Here is an 8,830-nt window from a genome sequence, read left to right as displayed (position 1 = left end):
TCATATCAACCAGCATTAGAACGCAGGCGCACTTCCGGACGAATGGAAAACATCACAGATTACCATGATTCCGAAACCGGGAAAAACAGCCACACTCAGCAATCTCAGACCAATATCCTTAACATCTTGCGTGGGAAAAACTATGGAACGGCTTGTATTAAACAGATTAGAAGAACACCTGGAGGACACTAAACACTTCCTGCATCAGCACACAGTGTATCGTAAGTACATATCCACACAGGACCTCTTTCTAATACTACAAAATACACTTCTAATACCCAAGACAGCACAGACACCAGCACTCCTCGCACTTGACGTGAAAAAAGCTTTTGATAACATTACCCATGATCACATCCTCGAATCAGTTCTCGACACCGGCAGCGGCACCAACATGTACAACTACATACGCAGTTTCCTCCAAGGCCGGATAGCGCACTTTAGAGCCGCAGGTGCACTCTCCTCGCCCGTTGACATAAACCGAGGCACACCCCAGGGATCAGTTCTATCGCCCACTCTCTTTAATCTCTGCATGACCACACTATCCAGGCAGCTGTACACAATCCCAAACCTTCACCACACATTATACGTCGACGATATTAACCTTTGGTGCGAAACCAGATCTCCAGGAGAAGTCGAAACTAGCCTTCAACAAGGCGTAAATACCATAGCATCATACCTACATGAAGCTGGGCTACAACTCTCGGCCGAAAAATCGAAATTACTCCTCATGAATCGAACACAGTACCAAAAGAACGCCAATGAACTAGTGCAAATTAGCGTATCAGGCAAGCTCATACCGAAGGTGACATCCTGCAGAATACTTGGATTCACCATACACCACAACAACAATGCTAACCCAAACACTTTACGGTTTCAAAAAGACTGCCGAAATCTCACGCACCTAATCAGACGCATCCTCAACAAAAAACACGGTCTCAGAGAAGAACAGGCGAATCAACTCGTCACCGCACTCGTTCACAGCAAGCTCCTCTACACTGCATCATACCTCAACCTCACGCAAACACAAACCCGAAAACTTGAATCCGCACTCAACACCCTATACAAAGCGGCCCTGGGACTCCCTATATACACCTAAAACCAACTTCTTGTAGACACGGGCCTCTTTCACAGCCTTGCCGAACTGACACAGCAGCAGAGAGATAGGCAGATAGCGCACCTCTCCCATACGGTGCAGGGACGCGACATCCTCCAAAGATCAGGAATCACCCCTATCTGGCTTACATTAATCAGCCAAGGCCTTCCCCTCCCCCGTAACATCGCATTTCCCAACATACCCAAAAATATGTCGCGACACCTCCATGAAATGCGACGTCAAGCACAAGCTGCTAAACACCGCAGAGACGAAACATGTATAACAATATACACGGACGCAACACGTTCCCACACTGGATCATTCGCCTGCGCAATCTATACACCTGGACAGACAACACCCATCACACACATGGAAGGGCCTTTTGACAACCCCCAAACATCACCACGCTGGAAACATACGCGATTATATATGCCATACACGAAGCTTCTCTGCTCACTGAACACAATAAAGCCAACATTAATCTCTACACCGACTCAGCCCAAGCACTTCGCAACATGCAACACAGGTTATTGGAGCCGCATTTACATGATATCCTAATGGACGCCTACACCCGCAACAACAACATCAGAGTTACCCTGCGCTGGATACCTGGCCACGCGGGTATTGAGGGAAATGAGCTGGCACATCAACTCGCCCGCGAGATCAACTTCCGGGCTCCCTCGATCCCCTGGCCAAACCCAACGTCAGCGGACGACACCGCAACTTACAAAAAGCGAATAGCTGAACACTACAAAAACATTAGGGAAAACCGTACCACCCTTCCCAAACCACACCCCTCATTTAGCACCGAACAAGCACGCATTCTCCGCAAAGTCCAAACCAACACTCTCCTCACCCCGCTAATGCTCTACAACTTCAGGTGGCACAAGACAGCTCACTGTCCCAACTGCCCCGAGGTCAGGGCTGACACAGAGCACGTACTCTATGCCTGTAACACTGCGCTCAACTCTCCCTACTTCCCGTACCCATCCCCTCCCTCCTGGAATGCTTGGCTCAGCTCGGACTCGGCGGACTTCCAATGGGCCCTGGCGAAGCAAGCGCTCCTTTTCACAAGGCCGTAGTTTTTGGCTTTTAATAAAGTTGTTCACCTCCTCCTCGCTCAAGCGGTGGGTTGGTCAGATGGGGCAGAGAGGGTCCGTCGGGAAATTGGGAAGTGGGTCTTTGTTTGAAAAGAACCCGTTTTCAGTATTCGTGTCTCCAGCTCGTCGCTCGCCCTCCCGCGGCGGAAACGGGAAGCGCTGTAGTGGGGGTCCCCCGATTCTCCTGCTCAGCGGGCACGGCGGAACTGCTCGTGATCATGGCTCGTTAACTGTCGTTTCCGAACGCAAACTACACTCTTCACTGTCCCAACGTACTGCTGCAGCCGGTATGAGCTTCTACCTTATTAGAGAGTTTGAGTATTGCGTATAAAAGCAAGCGCAAGCGCTGTGCGCTTGCGTTAGGGTGGCCTGCTCCACGTTGCGTGTGCACATCCTTGCCATGTTCCGAGCCAAAACCGCAATTCCGGCCTCCGCGCACGCGCAGCGTGGAACATGCAAAGCTAACGCAAACACACAGCGTTGGCGTTTGCTCGTATATCGAATACTAAAACTTACTACTGTTTCACCGTTTTCCAACGCCAACGAAACGTGCTGCAGTGAGCAGACGTAGGTGTTCTTCGAACTAGAAAGGCTGAGGATGGCAAAAGGACGGCGAGCAAACACGAAAGGAAAGAGTGTTAAAAGAATATTATTTAGAAAAATAATCTTTTTTTTTTTTTTCTGGGGGGGGGGGGGGGGGGGTGTTTAGCCTGGAAGAATATTGGCGGCGACCTTGAAAGTTTTGCCGATTCACAAAAGTCGATACCTTGATAGCATCCTCAATTAACCTAATTTTACATCAATTTCTCACATTACCTAGGATGTTGCCATTGATTTTAGACTTTATTTGTTTTATAACTTGGTAATTGAAAATACTGCAATTGGCACCAGTGATGATAATTAGCACACTTTAGATTGTCATACTTGTTCGCGCGTTTGAAATAGGATCATAAACAACTAATTATTTTAGAGCTTGAAAATTGCGTAATAAAATATCCTAATATTAGTATTTATATCAATATTAATACAAATCGCGGCAATATATGCCCCCAATTAACGCTACAATCACAGAAATACGCCGTTTAATCATAATCGCCTTTTCTGAAGGCTGATATTTTGTTTTCTTTTAGCACATGAAGACCTCTGACATGGTTATCAAGATAAACAAACAGACAAACACTGTATGCAATATAAACTCCTATGCGTCACGCGCTGCTTCAGAAACACGGACGCTTCAGCTGCCTGACTCGGATTCCGTCTTTGAATTTTTTTATCGAAAACAGCGTTCTTAGTTCATACGTTTTGTGAACTTATCGTATAAATTGGATTTATTCTGTTATTCTTTAGCTGTGAAAGAGATTAAAGCAATTAATCTTCTAAATACCCAAAAAGCCACTGAAAGGCTCGCAGCTCATTGTTTTATATGACAATTATGTAAGCGGGAAAAGGCAGCAAGAACGCACAGATATCAGCACTGAATTTTTCAACTACAGCAGTCTATGTTACCTCTAAGACGTATGAAAGACCCTGTCTTTAAAGAGAAGAAGGTTTCTGCGAACAACCTCTTTAACTAAATAATTACGATGTGAGACACATTTTCAGTTATGAAAGAATCTGAAATTAAGACCGATACCGAAAAATTAAATCGAAAATAAAGGTTAATTTCGGTTTCGCTCCGGGATTAAAACGTACCTCCTGGCCTAAAGATTACGCGAAATACCGATTGTATTTTCAAGATAAAGAGGTAACCTGCGCGCATAACACCCTAGCTCCCTAGTATTACCAGAAACAATTTGTGTCACGCAGTGATGCCAGAAAAAAAGATAGGCTCAGCAGCGGCACGCATCTCGGACCCTCACTAAACCGGCCATTTTGGAAAACGAGTTGCGCCACCTATAGTGAATTGGAGTCGCCAGACTCCAATTCGTCAGACTTAAGGTACGTTCATTGTTAGGTATGCATAAACTGTTTATTTACAAGGCCGACTTGGCCGCGTACAAGAGTCGGAGGTAGAGAACGGACTGGTGAACAGTAAGTCCCTCCACGTCCGCCTACTGGAGGATGGCGCTGCCGTCGCTCACAGTTGCCCGATCTGCTGCATACACAACATCCCTTCCCCCCTATGGAACGTAGTCGTGGTAACGCCGTGGGGGTCTTCTCTGACGTTGAGGGTACCTAGAAGCTCCTGTTGTTGCGGTTTGGCTGGGAGAGCTCTGCTCCTGTGAAAGGCTTCCAGGCAGGTTAGGACCGTCGGGTCGAGGCAAGGAGGTGGTGGGGCTGGCGGGTAGACTTGGACTTGGAGAATCTTCATTCATTTCCTGCAGTGGTGGGTCCTGGCCAACCACAGGGAAGTGATCACCACCTGTCGTGTCACCACAAGTGTCACTGGTGGCTCCACCGAGGTCTAGTGGACTGGCACGGTTGCGGAGTTGATCAACGTGCCTTCGCCAAACGCGACCGTCGGACAGACGAACTTGGTACGACAGGGGTCCTGTGACTGAAGGGATGAACCCGGGAACCCACTTGGTGCTACCTTGATAGTTCCGTGCATACACCGCATCGCCGGGACAGAGCTCCCTAACTCGTTGAGAGCCATCTCGGAAGTAACGCTCCAGAGATGATCCATCCAGATGAAAATCGGGATGCAGACGGTCTATGGCAGATCGCAGTCGTCTTCCCATCAGAAGTTCAGCCGGACTTTTCCCCGTAGTTGTACTGGGTAAGGTGTGCTGGGGGGGGGGGGGGGGGCAAAAAGAAACGAGACAGCATTGTTTCCCAATCTCCTTGAGACAACTTGCGTAGCACTTGTTTTGTTTCTTGTACCATCCTCTCAATCTGCCCATTGGAGGACGGGTGATAGGGTGCGTCTGTAATGTGCCGGATCTGATTCTTGGTTGCAAACTCAGCAAACTCTTCTGACGTGAACGCAGTTCCATTGTCCGACATTAAGACTTCGGGAATGTCAAAGCGAGCAAACATTGCTCGAAGTTCCTTGAGTACTGCTCTGGTCGACTTTAATTCCATCAAGGAAACTTCCAATCACTTGGAATGCGAATCGACGACCAGCAGAAAAACCTTCCCTTTGAAGGGACCGGCAAAGTCAATGTGCAAACGAGACCAAGGGTTCTTCGTGAACTCCCATGGGTGCACCGGTTCCTTGCAGGGGGCTTGTCGAGTCTCTTGGCACATTTGGCAGCCAGCTACCTTGCGTTCGACGTGACTGTCGATGCCCGGCCACCACACTGTGCTGCGTGCAAGACCTTTCATCCGCACTACTCCAGGGTGCGTGGTGTGTAGGGTGTCGAGGACTTGAGCCTGTGCGGGACCCGGAATTACAACACGAGATCCCCAGAGCACACAGTTTCTGTAGCTGGACAGTTCGTTCTTCCTGGCCACAAAGGGGCGGAATTCTTCTGGCAGCTTCCCTGAAGGCCAGCCTTGCAAAATCCAGCGGTGCACACGCGACAGAACCGGGTCAGTCCGTGTTAATACTGCGATCTTGGTAGAATCTAGAGGAACCTCCGGCGCTGCCTCCAGCAGCAAGATGTCTCCCTACGGTGGCTCATGCTCATTCTTGACAGGAAGCGGAAGGCGACTGAAAACGTCGGCATGTGGCAGCTTGGAGCCAGGTACGTACAACAGTTCGTAGTTGTATGCAGAAAGTTGCGGACTCCAGCGCAACATCCGAGGTGACAACACGGCAGGAACAGGCTTGGCCTCATGCAAGAGGCCCTGCAACGGCTTATGGTCTGTCAAGAGTTGAAACTTCTGACCAAAAACGTACTGGGGGAATTTCCGAACACCAAATAACAAAGCCAGAGCCACCCGGTCTATCTGCGCATAGTTACGTTCTGCTTTCGACAAAGTTCTCGAGGCAAAGGCCACTGGTCTTTCAACGCCGTCTTCTCCCACTTGGCTCAGTACAGCACCCAGCCCACACGGAGACGCGTCACAGGCCAGCCTTATGGGACGTGACACATCATAACGTGCTAAGACGGCTGATGATTCCAGCAGGCTCTTGGCACTCTGGTACGCCTGTGCTTCAGTCTTTGTCCAAATCCATGCCTTGTCCTTTTCCAGGAGGCGGTAAAGTGGCTCCAACACATGTGAAGCTCCCTTCAGGAAACGGCCATAGAAATTTAAGGCTCCCAAGAACGACTGTAGCTCCTTCTTGTTCACTGGTTCCGGAGCTTGCTTGATCGCTTCAACTTTTTCACCCGAAGGGCTTACTCCGTCCTTGTTGATACGGTACCCCAGGTACGTCACTTCCTTGTCCCTGAATGCACACTTGTCGGCATTCAGACGAAGCCCATCGTCTGGGATACGCTGCAGCACCTTACGCAACCATTCGTCGTGCTCGGGGACTGTTCTTCCACCAATGAGGATGTCATCCAGAAAACACTGAACTGCTTCGAGTCCTTTTAGTACTCCTTCCATGTAACGTTGGAAGATGGCTACTGCCACTGCCACACCAAATTGCAATCGCGTCACCTTGAACAAGCCCTTGTGTGTTGTCACGGTCTGCAGCATGGCGGTGTCCTCGTCGACACAGAGCTGTTGGTAAGCTTGATCCAAGTCAAGCCTGGAAAACACCGAGCAACCTCCCAGTCTTGCGATCAGTTGCTCTGGAGTGGGCAGTGGGTAAGTCTCCCACTTGATAACTGGGTTGAGCGTTCCCTTGTAGTCTTCGCAAATCCTCATCTTTCCATTCTTCTTTAGAATCGGAACAATAGGCGTCGCCCAACGAGAATGCTTGACCGGAACATAAATCCCTTGCTCCACTAACTTCTCGATGGCTTCGTCCACTTTCGGCAGAAGAGCGAAAGGTACTTGCCGCGACTTGTGGAACTTGGGTGTGACTTGCTCCTCCACTTCAATCCGCACCAGAGGACCTGTGCTCTTCCCTAACCCAAGCTTGAACACATTTGGGTAGTCCTCCAGCACAGTTTTTACACTGGTCACCCCCTTGCGTACAGCTGGCTGGCCTTCTACACTGGAACTCTTGGAAACTGGAGCTCCGTTGAGCTGGTGCAGTCCTTCCAGGGATATGCATAACGGTTGAAACCAGTCTCTCCCCAGGATGCTGATTCCAGACCCTTTTGTGACGAGTAGAGGTAGCTTGCACTCTCTACCGTTGTACTTGACAAGAACTTCCACTTCACCCACGATCCGGACAGGCTGCTGTGTGTAGGTCCGCACTCCTCTGGAACACGGTCGAAGTGCCTTCCTCGAGATTCCGAGCTTGCTCAGCATCCTCAGGCTGACAATGGAACAGACGGATCTAGAGTCCACTTCCATCGATACCTCCTGTCCGTTCACGGTGATCGTTGCCACGAAAGCCGGCAGTCCACTGGCGATGTCGTAAAGTCCGTACACTCCTGAGCGTCCCAACTTGCCTGGGCGTTTATTGTCGCTCTTTGCCCTGCTCCTTGCCTGTTCCTTTTGACGGCAGGCTCGAACGATGTGCCCTTCCCGCTTGCAGAAATGACACTCTGCGTTGCGGAATCCACAGCTTGTAGCGTCGTGGTCGCCGTTGCAGCGGAAACACCGCCTTGTTCCTGTCGCTTTTGGCTCTCTTCAGGGTTCTTGTTTTCCGCCCGGCTTGGCACCCTTGGGCACTTGATCCATCCAATGTAAATCGGACGCCGCAGGCAACGCTCCTCTGATGTTTTCCGTTTGCCGCGTGGCATACTCGGCAGCGACAGCCTTATCGTACGCTTCCTTGAAGTCCAACGTAGTCTCGGCCAGGAGACGCCGTTGCAGCCCTTCGTCCCTAACGCTGCAGACGAGACGATCGCGGAGCATGTCTTCCAGGAAGACGCCGAACTCGCAGTGCTCGGAGAGTCGGCACAAGTCCGCGACGAATTCCGCGATGTCCTCTCCAGGCTGCTGACTTCGTTTGTAGAATGAGAAACGTTGTACGATTACCGAAGACCTTGGCGTGAAGTGGCTTGTGAGTTTTGAAACGATGTCCGCGTTCGGCGTCTCTGCCGGCGTCGCCTGCGAACACAGCGAGCGAAGGATAGCGTACGTAGCCGGACCGCAGACGCTGCACAGCACTGCTCTCTGCTGCTGCTCCTCGACCACGCCGTTCGCCGCGAAGTAGAACTCCAGGCTTTCCTTGTACGTAGGCCAGGATTCTGGGTGGTCGGGCGAAAACTCTTCCATGTGGCCTAGTCGACCCATGAATACGTTCGAAACGCTAGGCTTAGCGTCCGAAGCCATCTCGTTCTGCCCGCTATCGCCGCCGTTACGCAGCCGCTCGCGCTCGTTGCCTCGTGTGGAGTCTCGCCGCTTGTTTTTGCTTCTTCATGCGGCCGCCGTCGCTTACGTTGGTCTGACCTTGTCGCCAAAATGTTAGGTATGCATAAACTGTTTATTTACAAGGCCGACTTGGCCGCGTACAAGAGTCGAAGGTAGAGAACGGACTGGTGAACAGTAAGTCCCTCCACGTCCGCCTGCTGGAGGATGGCGCTGCCGTCGCTCACAGTTGCCCGATCTGCTGCATACACAACATTCATACTTCAACGTAACGTCGATGGGCGCGGCGTAGAGCAGCGCGCACTGATAGTGATTGGTCAAAGAAATCGAGTTCCTGGTCGCCGGCCAATAAAAGGCTCGCGTTTTGCGCTACGCT

The 8,830-nt window shown here is 50.6% G+C and overlaps 1 pseudogene; it reads left to right on the top strand.

Annotated features, from left to right (window-relative positions):
• Positions 1 to 727: 727 nt before the first annotated feature.
• Positions 728 to 1,838, top strand: LOC115317564 (annotated as a pseudogene).
• The last annotated feature ends 6,992 nt before the right edge of the window (positions 1,839 to 8,830 follow it).

This window comes from Ixodes scapularis, unplaced genomic scaffold (assembly GCF_016920785.2).
Source record: "Ixodes scapularis isolate PalLabHiFi unplaced genomic scaffold, ASM1692078v2 ptg000378l_1__unscaffolded, whole genome shotgun sequence".
Classification (NCBI taxonomy): domain Eukaryota; kingdom Metazoa; phylum Arthropoda; class Arachnida; order Ixodida; family Ixodidae; genus Ixodes; species Ixodes scapularis.
This window is presented reverse-complemented; position numbering and strand designations above follow the sequence as displayed.